The following is a 27,944-nucleotide window of genomic DNA, read 5'->3' on the forward strand; positions in this document are numbered from 1 at the left end:
TGAGCTGGGGGCTCCCCGCAGGAGCGCTGGACGCCCCGGGGGCTGCTGGCGCGTGAGGCCCCAGGTGCTCCCGGAGGACCGGGTCGAGTTCCGGCGAAGGGGCCGGTGGGTGTGCGGAGGGTCCGGGGGGCTCCCCACGCGCGCCCGGGGGTCGGGGCCCGCGGAGGAGCGGGCGCGCGGGGAGCGGAGGCAGGTGCGAGGCCGGGTGCCGCCCGCGAGGAGCCCCGGGGGCGGGTTGGCGCGGCGCGGCGGGGCGGGGGCGGGGAGGAGGCGCGGGGCGGAGCGCGGGGCCCGGGACCCGCCGGCCGGCGCCGGCCCTGCACTCGGAGCCGCGGCCGCCACCGCCGCAGCCAACTCGGGCCCAAGTTCCCGGCCGCGGCGGAGAGGAGCGCGCAGCCGGCGGCCCGAGCCCCGCGCAGGGCCCGGCCTCCTCCGCTCGGCCGCTGCCCGCGCCCCGCCTCCGCCCATCGGCTCGGACCGGGCGCCGCGCGGGAGCCCTCGGGGCAAGGAGCGCGGGCTCCGCGGGGGCGACCGGCCGACCCCCGGGGCCGGGCGGACACTCGGCGGGACCAGAGCGCAGCGCGGAGAGTCGGCGCCCCCGGCCGCCCCGGCCCCGCGGGCGCTAGAAGGGCCGGGCCGGGCGGAGAGCGAGCCGGAGCCCGCGGGCCTGACAAGCCGCGGACGCGCAGGTAAGCCTGGCGGCGGCCGGGAAAACGAAGCCCGCGCCCCGCCGCCCAACTTCCCTGCGCCCGCGGGCCGGTCGGGGCGACCGGATCGGGAGCGGGGAGGTGCGGTCCGGGAGGGGCCTCCCCTCCACCCCCCGCGCCCGGGGACCGCGAGCCTGGCCCGGGACGGGTCTGCGGGGCCGGGGCCCGGCGGCGCGGGGGACGCGCAAGGGAAGGGGTCCCCGCCGCCGAACAAAGCTGGGGCCGCGGGCTCTCGCCGAGCCCGGGCCGCCCCCAGCCGGCAGGTAGCGAGGGTCCCCGCCCTCCCGGCAGGCGGGTGTCGCCGCTTTCGGTCCCCGGGCGGCGACCGCGGAGCCGCGGGGAGCCGACCCCGGGCGCGCAGGCTCGGCCCCGGCCCGTCCGCGCGCCGCCAGCCCCCGAGCTTCCCGCGCGCTTTTCCCGGCTCGCTCGGGCCCAGCTGGGGTCCGCGGTGGGGTCTGCGCCCCGCGCCCGCCAGACTGTGGCGAGAGCTGCATCTGGATTCTTTTAACCCCCGCGAGCAGTGCTGGTTTGGTGCCTGGATTCCTGCCTAAGCCCGAGCAGGTCTCCGGCTGGTCTTCCTAGCTTTCTGTTTTCTTTAATTGCGCCTCCGCTCGCCCTGCCTCTTCCATCCCAGCCGGAGAGGTGCGGGGTGGCCATTCTCCACCTCCTCGTGGAGCCTGGGGGGATATTCGGCCACGCACTCTAGTCAGAGCCCCGGTTCCTGGATGTTCTCATCCTGCAAGTCTTCGTGAGAGACCATTCCACTTGCTTGGAGCGGGACTGCTTCTGTTTTACAGAGAGGGGAGCTGAGTGGTGACCCAGCTTTTCTGGGGAGCTTGCTCTCCACTTTCCCCCGGGCCTTCTTCACTGCTTTTGCCACCTGGCTGCTTGGCAACAGCTTTCAGTTGCTACCACCCTGGGCAGAGTTTCAGCCTGGTACCTGGAGGAGAAAGGCCAGGATCGTGTTACCAGTCTAGCGGCCAAGGAAGTGCCCACTTGCCAGAGCTGTGATGCCATGCCATCTGCACGGGTGCAGAAAACTCCAGTGGGGCAGAGTCACGCTCCTGGCCAAACACCAGCACCCAGGCAGGCACAGGGCTGGAAGCTTAGGGTGACCCCTCCTGAGGCGGGCCCTAAGGCAACATAGGGGCCGGGGAGCAGTGGGCACACCCTGGGAAAGCCGAGGACCCTTTCCTGGACCCCGGCCCTCCTGCTGCTGATTCAGATGTGCAGTTTACTTATCAAAGGCAAGGCTCCAGTCTCAGGCGTGGGTGAGTGAGGCCCGGCCCCGAGCTTGTGCCCACACGCCCGCCAGGATCACACGCGCGTCCCCCGGCAGACCCGCCGACCTGTGGAACGTGGAAGGCTGAGTGGTGGTTTCCTCTGTTTCAAAATAGCATCTGTTCTCTCTTCACACAGAAGATCTGTGGTTATAAATAGCAGGAGGAAGGAGGTGCGTCTCCTGGGAAGGAAGGGCAGTGCTCAGAGTCCTCTGCACGCTTGCGGGGGGAGTGGTGTGGCTGGGCTTTTTGGGGGGAGGTCCAGTCTGGATCCCAAGGCCAGAGGCAGACTGGGGCCAGGTCTCCGCCCCAAAAGGCGCAGGTGTAGCAGGCGCAGGGAAGGAGGTTCGTGGAGCAAAGGACCTACCGAGGTGACATGTGGATAAGGACCGAAGGGCAGCCCCCCCTTCCTTTCCTAAAGAAAACCAGCCCTCGGGTGTGGGACCCGCTGGGGTCTGCCTGCCGGGGAGCAGGAGCCAGCCCCGCTTTCCCAGGCCCCGACTTCTCGTGCGTCCCAGTATGAATGTGTGAGCAGGCGTCTGCCCAGTGTGCCTGAAAGCAGCCCTCTTCATGTCCTTCGGTCGTGCTAATGTCTCCAAGGGTGTCTCGTTGGCTTGAAACAACTGTTTTCTGAAAAAAAATTTTCTATGCCCAAAGCTTAAGCCAAATTGCTGGGAGCCATATGCTGTGAAAAGAAAAAATCTGGGATTGTTCTTCACCTGCGTATTTCACCCTGGTCTTGCTCTAGCGGCAGCTGGAAGATTTTTTGTTGGCTCTTCTTCAAGAAGGACAGGAGCCCAGCCGAGGCTGTTCTAATTTTCACTCCTGGGATGGTTCTGCGGGTCCTGGACGGCCACGGCCGGCATGTCTAGCAGGGGAGGAGGGCTTTACATGAAGTGCTAGTCCTCGCCGCCTCCGAAGTAAGCTCCAGTAAGCCCACAAAGCTTTCCTGTTCGCTGCTCTGGTCTGTGCTCCCAAGCTCTTTCCAACCTGCCTGTCATTCATCCCCTTCATCTTCCGAACACGTCCTTGGACGCCACCCGTGCTCCATCCCCACACCTGAACATGGGCCTCAGAGTTTTCAGTGGTTGGTTGGTTGGTGCTATTTTTGTAGCCCCTTCACGTCTCCCGAGTGAGGAGAGGACATGGGGGCTCCCCATCCTCACCCCAGGGGCATCCCTGGCTGGTTTCTATTAAGTGTCTTCAAACTGCTTCCAGCAGTCCAGAGAAATCCAGCAGAGGGGTTGGGAACGGACACTGTGATGTAGATGAAAGGCCCTATCGTTTTTCGTCTGAAGCACCTTTTATGGTAAAAGTCACCTTCTCCCAGCTTAGCTGGGACGAAGTGAGAGAGTGGCATGGACTTACATATACTACCAAATGTAAAATAGATAGCTAGTGGGAAGCAGCCGCATAGCACAGGGAGATCAGCTCGGTGCTTTGTGTCCACCTAGAGGGGTGGGATAGGGAGGGTGGGAGGGAGACACAAGAGGGAGGGGATATGGGGATATATGTATATGTATAGCTGATTCACTTTGTTATACAGCAGAAACTAACACACCATTTGTAAAGCAATTATACTCCAATAAAGATGTTAAAAAAAAAAAGTCACCTTCTCCCCATCTCTGAGGGGCGACCGTCCACTCCCCCAGGCAGCGAGTTGGCAGAGCTGGGGAAGCGGACCTGCAGTTTGGTCCAGTCTGACCAGCCTTGGCAGCGACAGCCCGTTCCTCCCAGCCCCCCAGTCGGCTCTGTTTACCTGGGTAAATTTAAGCCTCCACCCCCTCATCCCAGTTTGACCCACTGGCTCTTGGTCTCGCCCTCCTGGCCGCTGGGCAGCGTTTCCAGACCTCCTTGCCCCTGTGGTTGCAGCTGGGTCTTTCCCAGCTGTGCAGCCTGAGTTCTCCTCCACACTTTTCTAAAGCTGGCGTCTCTCCTCCCGGCTTCTGCCCACGGGGCTTTCTTCCCAACTCTTTTTGGAAGCTGCTTGGTGCTGGGGGAAGCTCTCCCCTGAGCCCTCCAAAGAGCAGGCACAGAAGTTTCAGGGAGGGAGCTCAAGCCTTGCCACTGAGACCCTCATGCTGTCTGTAATTGTCGCCAGCCCAGCCCAGGGCCCCGGGGCCCCCTTGGGAGCAAGTGCAGGCCCTAAAGACACAGGGGTGTTTTCTCAGACACAGGGGTGTTTCTTTTTGCACCCCGACCCTCCAAAGCCCAGGAGGACCCAGCCCGCCTGTATGTCCTGCTCTTGTGTGAGGTTTCGAGGGGAGGTGTACTGGGGGGGAGGGGTGCATGGTAGCATCTCCTCTGGGGGGCTCAGTTGTCTCTCCCGTCATGTGGGGCGTGGGATTAGATTGCCCTGGAGGCCCTTCCAGTTCTAACAGTCTGTTGTTTCAAACAGCTCTAGCTGGTTCCGTTTTGGAAATCCCTCTGCTGTGGACCAGGCCTGGGGGTGGGGAGGCAGCCAATCGAAGACGTCCGTTCCGACGGAGGGGCAGCGACGGAGGGGCAGCAGGGCTGCTTTCGCAGAGTTACTGTTTCACCCCCTGCAGGCCTGCAGGCAGGGCTTGTGGGCCAGCTGGAGGCTCAGGTTGTGCTCCCGGCTTTGGGCTCCGGCCCGGAGGGGCCCCTGTGGTTAGTCGGCCTCCCAAGGATGGCTCGAGGCCCTGTCTCCAGCTGCTGGTGACTTAGGGGCCAGGGCCTGAGTTCCTGGGGGGGCACCCAGGGTCCCTGAGCCCCAGAAATGCTAACCCCTCCAAGGTCACTCCTGTCTCACTAACTGACAAAGGGTCAGGGGTGGATTTCCCGAGGTCTTGGCTTCAGTTTGAGAAGTTCTTGGTTTACAAACTTTAGCCCCCGAAGGTCACATCCGAGTTATCTGGAATGTCCACTAGATCTGCTCTGAGCCCTGCTGGGAGAGCCAAAGAAATGAGAACAAAGCTTTTCTGACACGGGCTCGGGGTGACCCTGTTCGCTGCCGAGTCTCACCCTGTCCTCCTTTTGGAGGGGACTTTGGGGGAGAAGCCTCAGAGCAGCCCTGGGCTCTGTTCCTGCTGGGCCCCCCTTTCCTCTTCCCAGCAGATACCCAGAGATGCTGGCGTTCCTGTCGCTGAGGGAGGTTGAAGGAAGTTGATTCCCTTTGTGGAATCGTCTCTAAGATTATATACCTCACCCATGCTCGTTGGGAAGTTTCTCCTGGGAAACTCTGAGTAATGAATTACTAAATACTTCATACAGCTCTTGTTTGGCGTACAAGACCTGCAATCAAAGTAATTAAACCTTTAAAGAGATTTTGTATTTAAGTGTAGGGCTAGAAATGCCCTGTCCCGCTGGGGGGCAGGAGCTGGCGGACGGGGCGAGGGTCCCGGGTGGCCCTGTGGCTTAGGCCCCGAGTCCGCAGGCTGTGGGAAGCCAAGATGCTAGAGGCTGGGCCTCGGTGGCACTGCGGCTGTGGCCCGGCCCTCGGAAGCCAGCCACGTAACCCGGCTTCTCTGTACCTCGGTTTCCTCACTTGTGAGTGGAAACAGTAACTGTCTGTTCCTCTCCTGTGGTTGCCGAGAGGCAGTTGGCAGTGAGGATCTGGGTGTGCAGGGCGCTGGGCTGCGCAGGGCTGGGCGTCGCTGGCTGCGAGCTGTGAGGGAGGCGCCTGGAACCCGCCCCGCCCCTGTGAGCAGAGCTGCCCGTGTCGGCGGGTGCCCGCCAGTCCTGGAAGGGAATGGCTCTCGTGGGCGTCAGCCGCATCCCATCCGGCGTGACGTCCGTGGGATGGAGGGTCCCGGTTTGTGGAGCGGCCACCGACGGGAGGGGATAGGTGTTCAGCGTTGGCTGTTACGAAGGGAAGGAAAAGTGGACGCTCTCAGGATGCTGATGGGGCCTGTGGGGTTGGGGGTCGAGCGGGGCCCCGTCTCACACGAGTCTGTCCTTCTAACTAAGCAGATGCCGGGAGAGTCCCTGCGTTTGGAAACCACTCAAGATCTTGACATGTTGTCTTTTCTTGTGCTTAAAAGGGTAACCTCTGCAAAATCAAATCTGAAGTACGCTTTAAATACACAGAGGGAGATCCCCCGAGGGCGTCTTCCTTTTCCCCAGGCCAGGTCAGTCCACCCTTGAGACCAGCCGCAGAGCACCTGTGAAGGGCCTCGCCCTCAGGTACACCCAGGAGCCGGCAGGGCCAAACAGCGGCGGGCTGGAGGGGAGGGCGGTGGTGGTAGCCAGCGGTGGGGAGGTCAGGCCTCACCTAGGGGGTTGGGTCAAGTCCTTTAACTTGTCAAAGCCCAGAGGCTGCCGTCCCCAGCCCTGCCCCAACCTAGTCTCCAGCTGCTCCGAGAGTCCCACCTCTCAGAGTGTCAGGTTCGGGGCCATCACGCATGGGCTTTCCTGCAGATTTTGTGTATCTTTCCGGATACAGTGAGTCCCCTACATACGCACCTTCAAGTTGCAGACTGTCAAAGATGCGGACGTGCGTTCGCGTGTCCAATCACGTAAGTTAGTTCACGTGTCTGGAGTACGTTGTCACGTGCGTGCATCCCCTACAAGTGGTTGTGCTTTTGTGTACTTTACTGTACAGTACTGTATAGAGTACAGTGGTACAGTGTCTTTATTTCAAGCCCAGAACCTGTGCCATCAGTGTCAGGCGTGAGTGAAGTTGCAGCTTGCCCTCCGTCTCCTATTGCTGACGGTCCTTCAGCTCTACCGTCTCCCACCTCCTCTCCCTCCTCCAGTCAGTAACTCTTCCTGCCTGTTCACTCGATGCCAGCCCCCGTGTGCCAGCTGTTGCACCGTACTGCTGTAATTTTCAAGGTACTGTACTGTAAGATTTAAAATGTTTTCTTTACTTTCTGTTTGTTTTTTATGTATTATTTGTGTGAGAAGTATTATAAACCTATCACAGTACAGCACTATATAGCCGATTGTGTTCGTTGGGTACCTAGGCTAACTCTGTTGGACTTACGAACAAATCGGACTTAGGAACGTGTTCTTGGAACGAAACTCGTTCGTATGTAGGGGACTTACTGGATTAACAGGGAGTTTGCACGCTTCCCAGAAAACACCTTCCTTAGCTCCGCTGCAGTTAAACATAACCCAGACCGCACACCGTGGTCTGCCAAGCTCCCTGTGGCCGGTCCCGCCCTCCCGTCCACGTGGCGCACGTGATGCTGCGGGCGGTCCTCTCTGTGCTGGATGGACCGCTACCCTCAGGCCCCAGCGGCAGAATTGCCCCCACACACACACACTCTCTATTCCACCGTCGCGAACTCTCTTTCGTGTTAGTTCTTGTTAAACGTCGGCCACCCTGTGTCTGTCCTGCTCTCCACTGCGTCCTCGGGGCTGAAACAGTGCTCATGGTGCCTGAGCTTAAAGGTGCTCCCAAAATAGCTGTGATTGTTGATCTTAGGGCAGTGAGCTTTGTAATTGTACAGCATGTTCTTTGCCAGAAAAAGGCCTATTTTGCCTAAAAAGAATGGCATCCTTACTGATTTTTCTGTGGATTGAATTATTCATATAACAAATATTGGTCCAGGCAAGTCCCAGGCGCTGGGGATATAAGATACAGTCCCTGAACCTCAGCAGCTTTTGTTCTAGGAACTCCTTCTACGTACAAACGGCAAGTGTGCAGAATTCCAAAACCTCTTGAGTCTTTTATTCTCCCGTACCCTGTGCTCAAGCCCCATCTGTGACCATGCACACACATTGCGGGTGGTTTGGGGATGCAGCAGACAGTGGAAACACAGAAGAACAGGAAGCCACGGGGCGGTCCAGGCCAGCAGAAGATCCGAGAGAGGACGCGCTGACCTGACCTCTGCTCAGGCTGGGTGCTCGGCTGCTCCCAGGGGGACCTGGAACATTCCTCCCTGTGCCATTGCTAGCAGGACATTTTCCACCCATGTGTGACCAGATGGAGAGGTGGGGAAGGAACTGGGTTCGGAGTTCCATGAGTGCATTGCAGGCACACAGCCATCTACCTCGCTAGGCTGTCATTCCAGACGACTGGCACCATCTAGAAGTTACTAGCACGCACGTCTTTGGTCCCAGGTTGCCCAGCCAGTGTCCAGTAAAGCCCCACTGAACATAATTTGAGAAGACCTGATAAGAAGGGTCTCTGTTTGCCTCGAGCGGCTGCACCATCGCCCCGTCCTTGATTCTCGGTCTTGGCTTGGCCCCCAGATGCCTCACTCTCCCAGGCTGCCTCCTCCCTCACTGGCTGAGGCTTTCTGGGTTTTCCTCCTCTCCCCGGACCTCTTCTGTTCTCTTCTCTACACACCGCGATGGCTGTAAGTACTGTCCGCCCTCTTGCTAATCTCACACCGTCATCTGCTGCTGGCCCCTCTCCCTTGACCTTCAGACTGGTATCTCGATTGTTCAAGCAGCACCTTCTCTAGAAGGTCTGAGGGGCATCCCAGCCTGACCTTCTGACCTTTCCTCTTAGACCTGCTCTTCGCACTGCCTGCTCCATCTCCCCCTCCAAGTCGCTCGCGCCGTAAGCCCTGGATCCTTCTTGGTTTCTCTCCTTCTCTCACGGCCCACATCCAGTCCAGCAGTGGATCTTGACATGTCTAATTTCCCAGAAGATCCCCAGATCCCCGGCCTCTCCTCACCCCCTCCACCGCCTCCTCCTGGCTCAGTCCACCACCAGCAGCCTCCCAACTGGTCTCCCTGCTGCAGCCGCAGCCGTCCTGCTCAGACAGGTCAGATCGTGTCACTGTTTTGCTCCGAGTGCTCTGCTGGCCTCCCGGCTCGTGCAGGAAAAAGGCATCCCTTTTCAGTCTGTACCACACAGACATGTGCAAGCACGTAAGCATTTTCAGACACGTGTGTGCTTCTTATGTGCTTGTCCCCCTTCTGGAAGGTGATGCCTTGAGGGCAAGGGCTGCTCCTGTCCTCACCCTCGGTGCCTGTCGGGCCTGGCCGTAGCACGTGCCCAGGAATGTAGAGGAAAGGCGTGGGGAGAGGTGTGTACCGGTCCCGGTGAGTAGCTGTGTCTCTGCAGAGAAGGCCCCGTGGTTCCTCTGCCTTTGGGCTCATGAGCTGCCTGCTGAGTGGAACATGGGTGCCACTTTCCTCTCCTTATGGTCCCCAAACCATGTTTCTAAACCTTGACGCTGTTGATCATTTTGGACCCCATGATTCTGTGCAGTGGGGGCTGTTCCGCCCATTGTGGGGTGTTCAGCAGCACCCCTGACCCCTACCCACTAGATGCCGGCAGTACCTGCCCTCCGGTGTGGTGACAACCAAAAATGTCTCCAGACGTTGCCCGTTATCCCCTGGGGGCAACACTGCCCCTGGTTGAGAACCACTGTTCTAAGGTGTGTCTATTCCTTTCCTGAGAATCTTTCCTTATTTCCGTTTCCCTTAAATCCTTTGGAATTATTACCCACTTTGCATCCTGTTTGGGGGCTCTTGCCCGGGCGTGAGGCCTTATGGGAGGGATGTGGGTTACAGCCGCAGCTCTCCCACCAGCGGCTGGTCCCTGGTCCACTCCCCAGGGACATCGCTCACCTGCTCCCGCACGGTCACCCTGCCGCCCTGGGTCCGTCCCCCGCTCAGCATTCTTGAGTGACTCCTCGTGACCCTACTGAATTGATACAATATCTTGACTGGTGTTCGGTAGCCTTCAGTCCTCACCCTACCAACCTTGCCAGGCTTCTCTCCTCTGCTTCTCTGTGTTGCAGCCAAACCGGAGTCCTGCTCCCCGATGTCTGCTCGAGCCAGGCACCCTCCCCCCCCACTTCCTGTGGGAACCCGCCTGTTCTTCAAGGTGCACCTCAGATGCCAGCCCCCTGCCCGCCCCTGTCAGAAATGACCTCTCTGGCTGGGAGCTGGCTTGCAGGGCCGCTGCAGTTCAGAGGTCATCCGTGTGGCCCTTCTCACACTTTGTCGTACATCGTGATCATTTGTGTTCACGTCTCATCCTCCCTACCAGGCACGTGGTTGGTTACGCCGTGTTCTCAGCAGATCTCAGGGGAGGCCCTACGTGCAGCTGGGGCTGTGCAGGGAACCACCTCAGGGGGGTGACCGGCGGGTCCCCTGAGAGTGGGGCGTTCTGCAGCAGAAGGGTTGTTGTCTGCTGTGCACTTGTTTAGACAGCGTAAGCCTTCCAGGCTTCAGGTTAGCACGGCTGTGATTTTCAGGCTTGTAAAGGCCTTTGCCCTCCCTGCTTTCTGTCCCCCGTGTAGTGGAAAGCGCATGGCCTTTGGGGGCAAGTGGATGGACGTGGGTTTGAATCCCCACTCAGCCATTCGCACCTGATGGACCTCGCCCTGATTGCTGAGCTTTTCTGAGCTCCCTGTTCTTCATCTTTTAAACAGGGTAATATCGGCCAGCTCACACGTTTATCCTGAGGATCCACTGGGATGGTTTGTGTGAATTAGGGCAATTCCTGCCCGTGGTGAGTGTCAGCCCTCTTCCTTAACTCTCTGCTGAACAAATTGAAGGAGCCAAGGAGCTGTCACCCAGATGCTCAGTGCCTGCCCAGAGTTTGGTCCAGAAGAACTGAGTGGTTGTAACTTGGCTGGTTTTGACAGTGAGGAGACAAAGGAAATCTGAAAGTTCACCTCTGTGACAGCTGCTCTCACAAGGAGCTGTTGTGGGCTCACGGCTCCAGGCTCTTGGAATTTTCCTTGAAGGACCCAGCCTGAGTGGGTCCCAGGAGTAGTCGCAGCTCTCGGCATCGTGGCTACGCAGTGGTATTGATAAACCAATGAGCTAGTGACGCCTCGGAAGGTTATCACCCGGTTGGAGAAAGCTGGTCATGGATTACCGTATTTCATCCATCCTAAGACACGTTGTAAAAATTTATTTTATTGCTGTATAGGTGATTTACAAAGTCGTGTTAATTTCTGCTGTACAGCAAAGTGACTCAGTTATACATATGGGTATATATATATATATATATATATATATATATATATTCTTTTTCATATTCTTTTCCGTTATGGTTTATCACAGGATATTGAATATAGCTCCCTGTGCTCTACAGTAGGACCTTGTTGTTTATCCATTCTATATATAATAGTTTGCATCTTCTAATCCCAAACTCGAAATCCATCCCTCCCCCACCCCCTCCCCCTTGGCAACCACAAGTCTGTTCTCTATGCTAAGACGCATTTTAACATATCTGAGATCAGGGTGCATCTTAAGGGATTCATTTGAAATTTAACATAAAGCTAGCTTAATAATCTTTTAAAATTTATTTTATTGAAGTATAGTTGATTTACAATGTTGTGTTAATTACTGCTGTACAGTAAAGTGATTCAGATATATATATACACACACATTCTTGGGACTTCCCTGGTGGCGCAGTGGTTGAGAATCCGCCTGCCAATGCAGGGGACACGGGTTCGAGCCCTAGTCTGGGAAGATCCCACATGCCGCGGAGCAACTAAGCCCGTGAGCCACAACTACTGAGCCTGCGCTCTAGAGCCTGTGAGGCACAACTACAGAGCCCGCATGCCTAGAGCCCATGCTCCGCAACAAGAGAAGCCACCACAGTGAGAAGCCCGCGCACCGCAATGAAGAGTAACCCTTGCTCACCGCAACTAGAGAAGGCCCGCGCACAGCAACAAAGATCCAACGGAGCCAAAAAATAAATAAAATAAAATAATTTTTAAAAAATAAGAAAAAAATTAAGAAAATAAAAATATTCTTTTCCATTTGGGTTTATCTTAGGATATTGAATAGTTCTCTGCACTATCCAGTAGGACCTTGTTGTAAGATTCATCTTAAAATCAATGTGTTTAATTGGGAGTACTTTTCTCTCTTAGTGGATGGAATAATGGTGCATTTTAAGATAAATGGAATCTTAGATTTGGTGACATAAGTCAATGTCATTGATCACTGTTTACTAAGATGACCTGTTGTCATTTCCTGGTGCTTGCCTTGGTGTTCCCTAGGAAATGTGCTTCTGTTGTTTGCCAAATAGAGTATTCAGAGTGTCACCTCCATGCTGACCATCTATTGACTAAGAGTTAGAACTGAGGTGGGAAATTCTAGGCAAAGACCAGATGTCCCACAGACCTTGGACCCAGATGCTTGAGGACGGTCGGCCCCCTGTAGTCACCTGTGAATCAGAAGTCCAGGGTCACCGCCCCTGTGTTCCCAGGGACCTTGGACAAGCCGCCCTGTCCTCATTTGTAATTTGTTTGTTGGGGTTCACAATGTATCCCCCCAATGCCTACCTCACCAAGCTGTAGAATTAAGTGAGAAGAAGTGTGTGAAAGTGGCGTATAACCACGGGGAGGCACCGTTCATCCCTGCAGGATGGGCAGAGTGGATAGGTGACCCAGAGACTTTCTAAATCCACTGACGAGACACAGCCCCTGGTGACTCAACAGTGATTCCTACGTGGCACCTGTCCTCTCATTTCTCTATTTCTAGGAGAGAGTCTTTGAAAACTTTGTGGAAGCTTGTCTGGTGAGGCAAAATCCTATCCCAAAGGATCAAAAGGGAGTTACATCCTATAACTAGAGTGCCGGGCTTTTTGTTTTTTCCATTTTATATTTTCCTGTTTCACTGCCTTGGCATTGGAAAGTATGTCAGAAAAAATATCATCAACATGAACACAAATGTGTTTATCATGAAAGAGGAAGTCTAATCTCTATGTGCAGTGCTTAAAAAATCAACTTCTGCAGCTCAGTAGGAGCCCGGTCCCGGCCCCGAAACTCACCAGCAGTGAGAATTCCCTGGTGGTCCAGTGGTTAGGACTCGGCGCTGTCACTGCTGAGGGTTCGGGTTCGATTCCCTGGTCGGAAAACTAAGATCCCGCAAGCCATGCAGCCAAAAAAAAAAACAAAAACAAAACAACACAAAATCACCAGCAGTGTGACCACACACAGAGGTGCTCTTGAACAGCCACCCAAACCCTCTTGCCCTCTGTTTCCTCATCTGTTAGAGGCCGTTGAGAGGATTAAAGGAAACACATGGAAAGCACTTAGCAGGGCCTTGCCCATAGAAAGCCGTGCCCAGCAGGTGTTCACTCTAATTATGCTTCTAAACAACCTCTCAAGCCACTCTTGTGCAAAAGCCAGTGACTAGCTCTGCCTACATCATCCGAGGCTGGGTTATGTCTGGAGAGAAAGGGTCACCTTGGTGTTATTTTCACATTTAGGCGGGGCATTAATAAACTGCACAAACCTGTCAATTCCACAGTAATCTGACCTCAGCGACTTTGCATTTTCAGATACAGTTTGTTATACTGTAACTAAATCAGGAGAATCCTGGTCTCGACTTTGCCAGACAGTTTTGAACTGTTTTCTTTCGAGTGAGATTGTTGAGGTGCACTGCTAATTGTCCTTAAGGAAGAGCCTTAAGTGACATCTAGCTTTTATGGGTGCAACCTGGGAGGCCTGCTTCTGAAGAAACGTGCTGAGCTTCCTTCCACACGCTGTTTGCATATGGAGGCTGGGGGAAATCTTGGCGGCCTCAAAACTCATAAGCTTCATGCATTCTGCCCTCAGTTTCTTCACGTGCTGCCCTGTATTGCCGCAGCTGAATGGCGGAGGGGGTGTGTGTGCAACTTTTTCTTTTCCTTTTTTCTTTTTATTTATTTATTTATTGGCCAAACCACGCAGCATGCAGGATCTTAGTTGCCCGACCAGGGATCAAACCCGTGCCCTCTGCAGTGGAAGCTTGGAGTCTTAACCACTGGACCACCAGGGATTTCCCTTACTTTTTCTTTTTGATCAACTTTATTGAAGTATAATTTGCATACAATAAAGTTCATCCATTGGTAAGATTACAGTTCAATAAATTTGGACAAACCCATGCAACTGCCTCCCGAATCAAGATATTTCCATTCCCCTGGAAAGTCCCCTGGTCCCCTTACAGTCTCTCCATGCCAACACCCACTGCAACTCAGGCAACCACTGATCTGATTGATGTCGTTCTAGATTAGTCTTGCCTGTTCTAGAATTTCACATAAGCAGAATTATACCAGAATTCTCAGGGTTTTTGTTTCACCTCTTTGCTCTCTGGCTTCTTTTGCTCAGCATAGTATCTGTGAGATTTTTCCATGTTGTTGAGGTATTAGTAGTTCATTCCTTTTAATTGCTGTGTATATACCATTGAATTCACTTTGGATGGACATTTAGGTTATTCTAGATTTTGGTTAATATGATAGTCTCTGTCTTTTAATTGTCCTGTTTAGTCTATTTACATTTAGTACCATCTTTCAACTTTCTGTTTTGAAATTATTTGAGCTTTTTTACAGAAATGTTGCAAAAAATAGTTTAGTTTCCCCTAATGTTAACATTTTTCCATAACCATAGCACAGGTACCAACAACAGGAAATTAACATTGCTACAGTATTATTAAGTATTTCACAGATCTTCTTCCAATTTCACCAGCTTTTCCCTAATGTCTTTTTCTGGCCCCCAGTCCAATACAGTCCTGAGTCTCACATTAAATTTAGTTGTCATGTCACGTCAGTCTCCTCCAGTCAGTGACACTGCCTGGTGTTTCTGTTGTCTTCCTTGACCTTGACACTTGGGTGTGTACACGTGCAGACTGTCCCTCCCTCAGTTTGGGTTGCCTGGTGTTTCCTCACGAGCAGGTCTGGTGTGCATTTTGGGCAGGAATACTACAGAAGGGATGCTCTGTCCCCTCAGTGCATCTTCTCTGGGGCACATGATGTTGGCATTCCTACCACTGAGGATGTTAACTTTGGATCATTTAATGCAATTTTTGTTATGGTTTGGTTAAAGTCTGCCACGTTGATATTTGTTTTCCATTCATCCCCTCCCTGCTTTTTTTTGCAAGGGGCGTGTGTGTTGCTCTAGAGCTAACTGTAGCATCCTTAAATAATCAGGTCTATTTAGAGTACCTCTTCACAGAGCATACTTTGCAGATATGATAAACTTACAACAGCATAATTCTACTTACCTGCTCCTAACCCTTCGTATATTGTCATATCTTTTACTTTTACATATGTTATAAACCCCTCCTTATGGAATTCGAACTTTTGCTTTACAAAGTCAGTTGTCCTTGAAGTAAATTATTTGAAGCATGTAAATATACTTACATGCTTATTTACCATTTTAGGTACTCTTCTAAGTACTCTTTAGGTACTTAGGTACTCTTTAGTACAGATCTGTCAGCAGCCCAGACTTTAACTTGGCAGGGCTCAAACTCTAACTCCATCTTTCCTGTAGATCTTGTTAGGGCTTGGTTTGAGATTTTATTAGACTGTGTTTAGAAGAAGTCTTACTCAAGGGCAAGGTCCTTACTCCTAAGGCATATCTCAGCTGGACTCCAGGGGTGTTAACTACTACTTACTTTTTAAAGATATTGAGATATAATTCACATACCATACAATTCACTCATTTTAAGTGTATAATTCAGTGGTCTTTAGTATGTTCACCGTGTTGAGCAACCATCATCACAATCAATTTTAGAACATTTTCATCCCCCAGAAGAAATCCCACACCCATTAGCAGTCACTTCATTTTCCCCCAACTCCCCTACCAGCCCTAGGCAAACACTGATCCACTTTCTATCACTATAGATTTGCCTATTCTGGACTTTTCATAAAAATGGGATCATGCAATATGTGGTGTTTTGTACTAGCTTCTTTCACTTAACATAATGTTTTCAAGGTTAATCCATGTTGTAGTACTTCATTTCTTTTGTGGCCTATGGATAGGCCACCTTTTATTTATTCTTTCATCAGTTGATGGATATTAAGGTTGTTTCTACTTTTTGGCTATTATGAATAACGTCACTGTCAACATTTGTGCATGAGTTTTTGTGTGGAAATATGTTTTCGTTTCTTTGGGGCAGATACCAAGGAGTGAAATTTAGAATTTGGGTCATTTGGTAACTCTATGTTTAACCCTTTGAGGAGGTGGCAGACTGTTTTTCAAAGTGGCTGTACCATTGTAAAATGCCACCAGCAGTGTATGAGGGTTCTGATTTCTCCACATCTTGTCAATACTTGTTATTATCTGTCTTTTTATTATAGCCATCCTAATAGGTAAGGCAATGGGCTGAATTATTTCCCCCAAAATTGCCATGTTGCAGTCCTACCTCCCAGTGTGGTGATATTAGGAGGTGGGGCCTTTCGGAGTCAGCTGGGGTTAGATGAGGTCATGAGGGTGGGGCCGTCATGATGAGGATTAGTGCCCTGATAAGAGCAAGAGACATCATAGCTTGCTTCTCCTCCCTCTGCCATGTGAGGACACAGTGGGAAGGCGGCCATCTGCAAACTAGGAGGAGAGCCTTCACCAGAACTCAGCTGTGTTTGCACGTTGATCTTGGACTTCCAGCCTCCAGAACTGTGAGAAAATATGTTTCTGTTGTTTAAGCCCCCAGTCTATAGTATTTGGTTATGACAGACTTAAGACGGGTATGAAGTATTTCACTGTGGTTTTGATCTGCATTTCCCTGATGTCTAGTGATGTTGAGCATCTTTTCATGCTTATTGGCTACTTGTATATCTTTTTTGGAGAAATGTCTATTCAGATCCTTTGCCCATTTAAAAAATTAGATTTTTTGTCTTTTAATTATTGAGTTGTGTTATTAGTATATGGTATCTTATCAGATATATGATTTGCAAATCCTTTCTCTGTTTTGTGGGTTCCTTACTTTTGGGGGCATTGTGTCACTGAAGAAGAAATATGTTGAGTAGTTAATACAGGTCTCTGAGACATCCTGCATTAGTTATCGATAGAGAAAGTAACCTGAGCATCTTTAGAAGATCCAGTCCAGCCATGACAGATTGACAAAATAGAAATCTTCATATTATTTGGAGTACTTAATGTTGTTTTCTTAGATAATAAGTAGGAAATCCTGTGATTGTCACTACCTGGTATCCTGAGGGTTGCAGGATCTCAGAAGCCTGGGGACTTTCCTTTGGGGCAGATGGCTTTTGCACCAAAGCCCCATTGACAGTTGGCTTGTGGAAGGGGAACGCTGACCAAGTGAGGCACCTGCCATTGGAGCTCGGGGGTCTTAGGGATGTTCAAACTCCACAGTCACCTGAGCTTCACGCCCTTTGTGTCTTGCACAATTTTAGAAGTTTAGAGGTGAATGAAAGCCCTCTGAAAATAAAAGTAGACTTTTTGGAAAGGCAACATGTATCATTATGTGTTGTGACAAACTCTTCTCTCCCTTCTCCCAAAATACTACCCGGTTTATGCCTTTTATATAAATGTGAATTGAAATTCATGGAGTTGTGTGTTCATGATGCCTCTTAAGATAATTGGAGCTGATTAGAGATAACATGAAATTCTAATTGGATATGAAATATCCTGAGAAGTGTTTGTCGTATTTTAGTGGCATGACCGTCACTGGGGGTCAGGCAGCTCTCCAGGCCAGGCAGTTCTTTCCGTCCATTGGCAGCCCTGTCGTTCATGGGAATCACTTGCCGAGAGCAGGTGGGAATAGGTTGATGATGCTTCGTATTCTAGGACAATCGACCCACTCTGCCGCACGCCCCTCTTTATGGGGGTGAGAAGGCTTTGAGGATCAGAGGTGAGGGGGACAGTCCTGACTCGGAGGCTCTGGGTTGGAGACCAGGTTGTCCGACCTCAGGCCAGCACCTGCCTTCGTGACCGCTGTGTGCCCTGCCACTTGCCGAGGGGGTGACATGTGAGGACACTCGTGTCCGCAGAGGCCCAGGTCACAGCAGGCACTGCCAGGCTGCTTTCGTTTTGCCACCTTGTTGCCCTGACTGCCCCATCGGGAGGGGCAGGGGGAGACCCAGGGCCTGGGAGAAGGGGTGTGGGGACTGCTCACCCTGGGGCTCAATGGTGGCTCCCAGATTGTTTCCGTTCAGTCCTGTTTACTGAGCTTTCTGTCAGCACGTGGCTCCCAGTGGATGGGTCCTGAGGTCTCAGGAGCTCTCTGGCCCCCGCTTCTCCACGTGCTGTCATTTCAGAGCCACAGGGGCCTGTGGGCACATCTTGTGTCACATCCACCAATCCGCCCAGGCTTTCTCCCGGGGACAGTTTCTGCCAGCGCCATGGTAACCATACATCCCGCGCTCAGGCTCAGGATGTGGGGAGGGCACGTGAGGAGAAGTGCCGAGTGAAACGAATTCACAGACCCATGAGGGTCTCCACTTGGTGACTCTCGGCCACCTCTGTCCGGGCTCTGCAACCAACCGTGCTTTCTTCCCTTCATTTCTTTTCTTCCCTTCATCTTTTTCTCATCATCCTCTTCAACGTGGCAAGTGCAGAGTTAGCTACTCAAAATGCCAAAGATGCTGTAACCGGAGGAGTTCTTTGGAAGAGATTATTTAATTCAAGAACTATTTATTTTATTTTGTGGCAAGATGCTGTGCTAGGTTCTGCTGAAGCAGACACGGCTAAGACAGTCCTTGCCTCAAAGGAGAAACAAAAAAACCGAAAGACACATATTACAAGGCAGAAGCATTTATTAGCTCTGATGCCTTGGGAAAGGCATTGAACTTCTCTGACCTTCAACTTCTTCATCTCTGAAGGGGGTTGAGAGCTCACCTTGAGGGGTTATTGTGAGGTTGTTTAAGAATGAGATGAAAATAGTTCTCTCTCAAATTATGTGTTTCATCTTCTCAAATGGCTCTAAGTTGTTGGAACATAAACGCTTATTGCATTGTTTGGACTTAACTACTCACTCAATGGAATGATCAGCTATTTCTTGAGGCCCGGGGGCTCCACGAGAAAATTACTGAGATGCTAAGCTTGACATGAACCAAGGGTTCTTGGACTCCTTCGGTTTTATGCTGTGCTTCTTTGTGGCAAAGAGAGAAAAACAGTGCCAATTGCCTACGATACAGGGTCTTTCAGACAGTCCCATGAAACAGTGAATTTACAACAGCCCTCCTGCTTTGCAGTGTTTGTAAGAACTTTGTGTTTCAATGCTGAATCCTGGTGTCATCTTTTTGAAGACATTTTAAATTGCAGTTAAACTCAGTGTGTGTGGTACCAACAGTGGACATTGCTCAGCTGAAGTGACAACAGTATGAACAACTGTGACCAGTTTCTCTCATTCAGCAGCAATGACAGTTCTGTCACTGAAATGTGTTTGGCTGACAGCATTGAAATTTGCATTTGATTTCAGAGTTGTTAAACTGTGATAGAACGTTCTGGAGTGTCAACTTGGATGCATGGTGGCTTCCTAGGACTTTGTGCTTTGTGAAGGACTGTGAAGGCCCAGGCACTACTCTCCATCCACGGAGTGGGTGCAGGGGGGAGGAGGGGGAGCAGGGAGGAGCAGGAAGGAGGAGGGAGGAGGAGGGAGAGCAGGGAGGAGGAGGGGGGAGGAGGGAGAGCAGAGAGGAGGAGGGAGGAGGAGGGGGAGCAGGGAGGAGCAGGAAGGAGGAGGGGGAGCAGGGAGGAGCAGGGAGGAGGAGGGAGAGCAGGGAGGAGGAGGGGGAGGAGGAGGAGGGAGGAGCAGGGAGGAGGAGGGAGAGCAGAGAGGAGGAGGGGGAGCAGGGAGGAGGAGGGGGAGCAGGGAGGAGGAGGGGGAGCAGGGAGGAGCAGGGAGGAGGAGGGAGAGCAGGAAGGAGGAGGGAGGAGCAGAGAGGAGGAGGGATAGGGAGGAGGAGGAGGGGGAGCAGGGAGGAGGAGGGAGGAGGAGGGGGAGCAGGGAGAAGGAGGGAGGAGGAGGGAGAGCAGGGAGGAGGAGGGAGGAGGAGGGAGAGCAGGGAGGAGGAGGGGGAGCAGGGAGGAGGAGGGGGAGCAGGGAGGAGGAGGGAGGAGCAGAGAGGAGGAGGGAGGAGGAGGGAGAGCAGGGAGGAGGAGGGAGAGCAGGGAGGAGGAGGGAGGAGGAGGAGGAGCAAGGAGGAGCAGGAAGGAGGAGAGAGGAGGAGGGAGAGCAGGGAGGAGGAGGGGGAGCAGAGAGGAGCAGGGAGGAGGAGGGAGGAGGAGGGAGAGCAAGGAGGAGCAGGAAGGAGGAGAGAGGAGGAGGGAGAGCAGGGAGGAGGAGGGAGGAGGAGGAGGGAGGAGGAGGGGGAGCAGGGAGGAGGAGGGAGGAGCAGAGAGGAGGAGGGAGGAGGAGCAGGGAAGTGCAGGGGGAGGAGGGGTACAGGGAGGAGGGGGTGCAGGGAAGCCTTGCTGGCTGGGAGGCTCCTTGCCCATATGGCCCCCAGCTGCCGGGTGGCTCTCTGGCCGGTCTCTCACGCAGATGTTCACTCAGCGCCCAGGCCAGGCTCTGGCCGGCTCTCAAACATCCAAATAACGGAAACCATCTCAGAGGAGGTTGTGTTTTCAGCCAGCAGCTCTGGCTGTGGTTGGCAGTGGCTTTAACTGTCCACATGGTTACTGGAGTGGCAGGAGGCGTGGACGGCCAAAGGAGAATTGAATTCTGACTCTGACTCCCCTTCCTCCAGACTGTGAGATGCTGCGAAAGTCACCCCCGCCTTCCTTCTGGATCACACTTACCATCTGTAGCTGGGAGGGTGGTAAATTCCGTACAAGGGGTTGAACTTCAGAAAATGGAATAGAGGGCAAGCTCCAGCTAAAAGTGCTGTGGCAGAGTGTTAGTTGTGGTTCTCTCTAGCTGATAGAGGGTCTTTTTGTTTGTTTTAAGTGAAGTATAGTTGATTTACAAAGTTGCGTTAGTTTCTAGGTGACAGTTTTAAGTGCTATCTCTTCCCCTTTCTTATTCTTATTTTCTAACATTTCTGGAAGCGAACATGTAATAAAGTAAAAGCCTAAAGTTACTTTTAACCATGCAAATGCTAATTGATTGTGATAAAAGCTGTAAAATATGTAGCGTGTCCTGGAATAGCAGCTTAGACCTGGTCTCTTTACTTGAGTAAGGTCAATTACACCTTCTCTGTGTATTAGAAGGAAGCTTCAAATGCCAGTTGTTAGACCAATGTTGATCGTTACTGTCAGTGGTGACACGCAGTTTAAATGAAAGGACAGCTTCCCTGGTCGGGGTGGGAATTGGCCTCTTTCTGCGTGGGCCCTGGAGCAGTTTCCCCTCTGTGGCAGCAGGGCGGAGGGAGCCGCCGTTCTCCCCGGTGGTGGAACTCTGTGTCAGCATCATCGGCTGCCTAACTGTGCAGGGTAAGAACTTGTCACACATGACTCACAGGCACAAAGGCCTCCATGTGGCTTTTGATCCATGGGGCACTGCTAGCTCTCAAATTGGGCGAGAGAAAGTGGAATACTTTCCTTTCAGCGTAGAATCTGGAAGCATAACAACTTAGCAATTCACTGAGCTGAAAGGCTTTGTGTTCAGATAGCGGCTCCTGGAAAAAGAGCTTCAATTTGTTCAGTTACCTGATAGGTTCACAAACATTATTGTGGGTTTTTTTAATTGTGGTAAAATGTACATACCGTAAAATTTACCGTTGTAACTGTTTCTGAGTGTTCAGTTCTGTGACTTTGAGGACAATCTCATTGCTGTGCAACCGTCACCACCATCCATCTCCAGAACGTGTTCATCTTCCCAAACTGAGACTCAGCCCCCGTTAGCTCGGTCCCCATCCCTTCCCCCAGCCCATGGTAACCGCCGTCCTACTTGCTGTCTCTCTGAATTTGCCGGTTCTCGGCACCTCAGATAAGTGGCTCATTGTGTTTGTCCTTTTGTGCCTGGCTTGTTTCATTCAGCACAAGATCCTCCAGGTTCATGCATAAGTCCATATATCGTTTACCCAGTCAGTCATCAATGGAACATTATTGTTTTTTAAAGTTTCTCTAGTTAAGGTCTTTAACATTTTTTTTAAAACTACCTGACAATGTGCCTGTCTGAAGTGCCTGGATGATTTGATTCATCTCTGTGCCTCTAGGGCAGGTGCCAACTGTTCAGTAACGGGTCGAATGAATGAATAAACCGGCTGGTGCTTCGATTTGAATATTTGCCCAGGAGTCAGAACCCAGCTCTTCACCTGAACCTGATTTTCTGGGTAAAACTGAGCTACAAATCTGTACTTCCTGAACATTCTTACCTGTGACATGAGGGAGGTAATCTTTGCTACTCGATTATTTGCCTGATCCTATGCTCTTTGAGCTTTTCAGGTTAAGCTTGCTGTTGAAACACTCAGGATTAGCAATAACACTTCCCCCCACCCCCGCAGAACCTTTTTGTGAATTTAAGAAATTCAAAAGCCACTTCATTTGGGCTTCCCTGGTGGCGCAGTGGTTAAGAATCCGCCTGCCAATGCAGGGGACACGGGTTCGAGCCCTGGTCTGGGAAGATCCCACATGCCGCAGAGCAACTAAGCCCGTGCACCACAACTACCGAGCCTGCGCTCTAGAGCCCGAAAACCACAACTACTGAGCCCGTGTGCCACAACTACTGAAGCCTGCACACCTAGAGCCCGTGCTCCGCAACAAGAGAAGCCGCCGCAATGAGAAGCCCACGCACCGCAACAAAGAGTAGCCCCCGCTCGCCGCAACTAGAGAAAGCCCGCGCGCAGCAACGAAGACCCAACACAGCCAAAAATAAATTAAAAAAAAAAAAAAAGCCACTTCATTTAAAACCATTCAAGACTTGCCATGGATTTATGTTTTAAAAAAGGAAGGAAGGGAGGGAGGAAGGAAGGAAGAAGGGAAGGAAGAGAGGGAGGGAAGGAAGGAAAGAAGGAAGGAAGGAAGGAAAGAAGGAAGGAAGGAAAGAAGGAAGGAAGGAAGGAAGGAAGGAAAGAAGGAAGGAAAACAGACCCAGAGTTACCTGGACAGGAAATGACTTGACACGTGTCAAGCCCGCGTCCCCGTCCAGGGTCCCGCAGCTGCATCCTTCTTGAACTTGGGCCACCGGCTTGTCCATCTCCTTTCCCTCTCCACTTCCTCTGTTCTTTTCTGAGACCCTAAATTACACTCTTTTCTTCTCCTATATATTTTCCTAAGTGCATCTGGTCTATTCTCTCTAGATGGGCGATTCCTGAAGCTTCATCTCTGCCCAGACTTCTTCCCCAAGTCCCCTCCTGCGTCAGCTTCTCCTGGAGAACTTCGCGCGTCTGGGACTGAGTGTACGTTTCCTCTGCGTCCCATCGCGCTCCCCGAACACCCCTCTTTATGCCCCCTTTCCCCCCGACATCTCCTTAATTACTCAGCAAATACTTACGGACGCTGGTTATACTCAGTGAGGGGTCCCAGGCACCCCTGGGTGCACAATTAGCAGAAAGGAGCAGTCAGGGCTGTACTGTACAGCCTCTGACGGTTCTTTGGCCCCTGTTCCCTTTGCTGTTCCATCGTGTATCACTTTCCAGGGGCTGCAGCAACAAAGCACCAACCACAAGCTGGGGGGCTTAAAATGACAGAAACCTATTGTCTCACAGTCTAGAGGCTGGAAGTCTGAGATCAAGGCGTCTGCAGGATTGGCTCCTACTGAGGCCGTGAGGGGGGATCTGCTCTAGCCCTCTGGCCCAGCTCCTGGTGGTTTGCAGCAATCTTTGGGTCCTTGGCTTGTAGACTCACGCTCCCATCCCCCCACCTTCACCTGGCATTCTCCCTGTGTCTTCACATTGTCTCCCCCCCCAACCGCCTGTGCATGTCTGTCTGTCTCCAAATTTCCCCTTTTTATAAGGACTTCAGTCATATTGGATTAGGGCCCACCCTAATGACCTCATTTTAACTTGATTACCTCTATAAAGACGCTATTTCCAAATAAGGTCACACAGTGAATGAATGAATGAATGAATGAGTGAGTGTGTGAAATTGGTCTCAACCTACCTCTCCAACCTCCATGCGATTATTCCCATTCAAGGGCTTTGTCCTCCGGCCAGACGTTTGGCTTCTGTTTCCCTTCTAGACCTCAAGTTCGGGTTCCAGCCACCTCCCCAAGGCCCTGCTCAGCTCCACTTCCATGACGCTACCACCTCCCCTTCTCCTAACCCTCATGACACTTTCCTAGGCCTTTTCTGTGGCACCCTTAGCTTCAGCTTGTGTTACAGCAATTTATCGCAGAACCTTACTGTTAAGAAGTGTCTTACAGATGGACCGAGACCAAGATATCTGCATTTGATTCCTTGGGACGTTTTAAGAATCATGGCAGATCCCTGAGCCCCTACCCTTAGGGGGTAGGTCCGGCAGGTCTGGGGAGGGGCCCTGGAACCTGGAGTGTTAAAAGCTGCTCCGGGAGATTCTGATGCACAGCCAGGCTTGCGAGCCCCAAATCCTTTCCAGCCTCTTTGTCCTACTCACATAGAAGCTGAGCCACAGTGACTTCCCCAAGGGCCGTGATTGGTGGCAGAGCCATCAGTGATGTGGTTCTGTCACGTTTTCAATCAGATTTAAGCAACTGAGGAACAGAGTCTGCATGTCCCTTGTCTCCGTTACCTACTTGGTACCCCCGGCACACCTCAGTCAAGACAGTTCACAGAAAGTGCTATTTGGTGCCTAGACCAGTGGCCATCCTGAAAGCTCCAAGGCGACAGGTACCAGTCCGTCTCTCCCGACTCTTCTTTGCAGTGTCCAGCACATAGTGAGATGCTCAGTTGATACCAGTTGAATGGACGAAGCATCCGGTGGGTACCAGGCACTGTGGTAGATGCTGTGCATACGTCACCTCATTTCATTGATTCCAACCATAACCCTATGAAGTAGGTCTTAATATTCCCATTTTACAGATGAGGAAACTGAGGACCAGAAGGTAGCTCACTTGCTTAGGGTCATGTAGCGAACAGTTGATGTAACTGAGTTTTCTTTTTCTTTTTTGTTTTTTTTGGCCGTGTTGGGTCTTTATTGCTGCGCGTAGGCTTCTTCATTGAAGTGGCTTCTCTTGTTGTGGAGCACGGGCTCTAGGCGCGTGGGCTTCAGTAGTTGTGGCTCGCGGACTCTAGAGTGCAGGCTCACTTGTTGTGGTGAGTGGGCTTAGTTGCTCCGTGGCATGTGGGATCTTCCCGGACCAGGGCTCAAACCCGTGTCCCCTGCATTGGCAGGCGGATTCTTAACCACTGCACCACCAGGGAAGCTGCCGATGTAACTGAGTTTTCAACCCCAGTGCTCTTGTCCTCTGTGCTTCAGAATTTACGTGCTCCCAGAGCTCAGCCCCCCTCAGAAAGCTGTAGCCCCTGCGTACATGTAGTTCAGAGGTATTTAAAAGCCCCTGATGTTTAGAACTTCAGCTTGGTTCTCAGCCCTAACTTAGCCTGGCTGCCCCGTGAGGTCAGACGTGTTATAGAACATGTAGTCCGCTTACCACTTACAGGCTTGTGCGTGCATGACTCAATGCTAGCAAAAGCTTTTACAAGTATTTCATCCTCTCTCCCTTGTTTTTTCAGTGCTGTTAAAATTCTCCTCCCTTTGCATGGCAAGAAGTGCCAGACAGGGCAAGAGTTCAGAGAGCGTCCCAGCATGAACTGTTCTAATACCAGGTTCCAAGTACAAGCTAATGGTCGAGAAACCCGAGTAGGGGGTGCGCTGGCCCCGTACACCTCGTCCCCTGCCCCGATCCCCTGCGTGGCGGGCGGGATCCCTCTGCCCCTGGGGCCTCGAGTGTCCGGGACTCGGTGTCTGGAGATGACAGGGTTCTGATTCTAGCCGTCAGGCACGAGAGGCAGATCTAAGGAGCCTCGTCTCAGAGTTTCAGCTTTGTCATCTGAAATGTTTCTGTTATTTTTCTTCTTTCCAATACGATGTTTGACTTGGATCTCGGCCTTGAATTTATACTCCGTGTAGACAAGTTCCTCGTTCCTGCGGCCTCCCTCTCGTTGCTGTTCCTTCCATGACCAATCCTTCTTGACCCTGCAGCATCAGCCCACCCGACGACCTCCAAGGGTACAGGGCTGAGTCCGAGGCACCCCCGCTCCCAGGCGCTTTCACAGAGCTGCCAGCCCCCCATCCCATACCCGCCTCAGCCTGCCTCTGCCCTGCCCCTAGTTTTCAAATATGCAAATACATTTCTTTCCAATTCTCACTCATCTTCCCTTCTTTTAAACTGCCTTGGACATTATTGCTTTAACAAGCCCTCCGGTCTTGTAAATAACCCAGATCCTTACTGACGAAGCTGGGATTACAGAGCCCATCCCAGAGGGTGAGGCAGGGGCCGTGGGGGACCATGGAGGGGCTTGGGGAAGGCTGGCGGTTGTTCTCTCTGAGCCAGGGCAGCAAATTGCATATCATGTCTGACTACGTGGGGAGCTAAGTGGAGGGGGGTAAATTCCTCAGGGGTCCTGGCCAGGATGTCCTAGAGTCGGATTCTGTTAACATGCAGCCACTTTGATGGTGGAGGGCTTGGAAGCCCACTGCTGTCTGAATGATCAAATCTTCCAACACGAGGCCAACAGATATACTACAGGCAGATCTCTTTACAGTAAAATTCAAAACACTATTCAAATTCTTTTATAGTTTAGTACTAAACTCTCGCTGATTAAATTTGACTGGAGTCTGTAGACCACGAGCTGGGTTTGAAGTTTTTTTTTTTTACTGTAGTGATACGTGTTTAATGGAATCTGACCTATATTACCTCTGCCAAGAGGAATTCAAAATTACTGATTGGAGTTAATGTGGTACAAAGAACTAAAAACTTATTCTGAGGAAATGAACAGGAGGGGGTCTCTAATGAAAGCATTGAGTTAGTAATTTTTGTGGCTTAATATTGCCACATGTAATTCCGTAGGTTCAGAATAGATTCTCAAAGACAGGATGTTATAGTGGAAAGAGGAGAGATTAAGCATCAGGGAACTTGGACTGGTCCCTAGCTCTGTGACCTGGAAATTGACCTGATCTTCCTGTGTACCCATTTCCTCATCTGTAAGATGGGTTGAGTGGGCTAGACAAGATATTTTTGAGACAGTTCTTAATTAGGGTCCAGTCTGGAGGTCCCTTGCCCTCCCCAGATATCAACTACACGCATGTGTAGTTATTTCTTTTGCTTCAACATATGATAGCGGTAGAAAAGCAGACTTCTATTTCTTAAAAAAAAAAAGTTTAAAGCCACGGGACTAGATAATCACTGCCTCTAAATCTTTGTGATTCAATACGAGGTCTACCCTCAAATTGTCCACACCCCTGGATGCTACTCTCACGTTTTTAGGAAGGCTCCCTACACCACAGGTCTAAGCCTGCCAGGTTCACATGTAGGGAAGCTCATGCCCTGGGACCCTTACACCAGAGTCCAAACCAGAAGGCCCACTGGGCAGCAGGAAGGGGATTCTTATCAGTGTCCTTAGACTGGGTGTAGGCAGCAGTTTCTAGAACAATCAAAAGAGACAAAGTTCCCCAACCCCGTGGCTGTCAGAGCTGGACTAACAGCTGGTAGAGAGCTTTGGAAGAGAACGTTAGTGAACGTTGAGCCTCTCTGGGCTTCCTCAGCTGTGTCCTGTGGAATCCAGGCCCTGTGGCTATGAAATGTGGACCAGGAGAATTTGATGAATCAAATTGACCAGGTAATTTGAGAAGAGGCAGTGAGAACTGTGATGGTGGGACACAGCTTGCTAGTTATCAGTTTTCCCTCCTTTCGTCCCCAGCGATTCTCCTTGGTCCCTGCAGGAGGGGGCCCCCACCAGGGGTGTTCTCCATGCCGGGAGGGAGGGCAGCCCGCTTAGTTCACCTCTCCTCGGCTCTCTTCCGTCGCTTACCCCAGTCCCCTTTAAATCTGTATTCTTTCACAAAGCATCCCCTCACTCATGGAAGTGAGCACCTTGGTTTATAAAACCAGGAAATTATTCCTCGGGACCAGAGAGAGAGAAAGACAAAACCAGAAGCAACAACAAACACAAACAGAAGATGTAAATGGAAGATGTATATATTCTACATTGTTTCCATTAACAGGAAAACTCCACAGGGAGAGAAATTGCATCTGTGTGAAGTGTGTGGCGGAATTCTTTCACATAGGGACACTCAGAAACATTACTAATGAATGATAATGATTTGTCAAGTGATTGAAACTGTTTCAGGGAAGGACCAGGGGAAGGAAATATGGAGACATTTCTATATCCTGGGGGGAATTGCTAGGCAGGTCATCCAGGTGTGCTTTCCTTGGGGAGTTGTGAATTCCTTGTGTGTCCAGCTATCACTGTGTAATCATAGTTTGCTTTCTCAGAAACATATATCATTATTACATATATCATCATCTTATGTATAGATTTACA

General features: G+C 51.8%; 1 protein-coding gene across 1 annotated transcript in view; it reads left to right on the forward strand.

Moving 5' to 3' along the window:
- The first annotated feature begins 288 nt into the window (after window positions 1–288).
- The window catches only part of WNT5B (Wnt family member 5B), an 89,157-nt gene continuing 61,501 nt past the window's right edge, over window positions 289–27,944 (forward strand). The window contains exon 1 of the mRNA XM_082422168.1: window positions 289–689. The gene's annotated coding sequence lies outside the window, so the exon portion shown is untranslated. The remainder of the gene's footprint in view (window positions 690–27,944) is intronic.

Source organism: Balaenoptera physalus (assembly GCF_965194825.1).
Source record: "Balaenoptera physalus genome assembly, chromosome: 13".
In the NCBI taxonomy this organism is placed as follows: domain Eukaryota; kingdom Metazoa; phylum Chordata; class Mammalia; order Artiodactyla; family Balaenopteridae; genus Balaenoptera; species Balaenoptera physalus.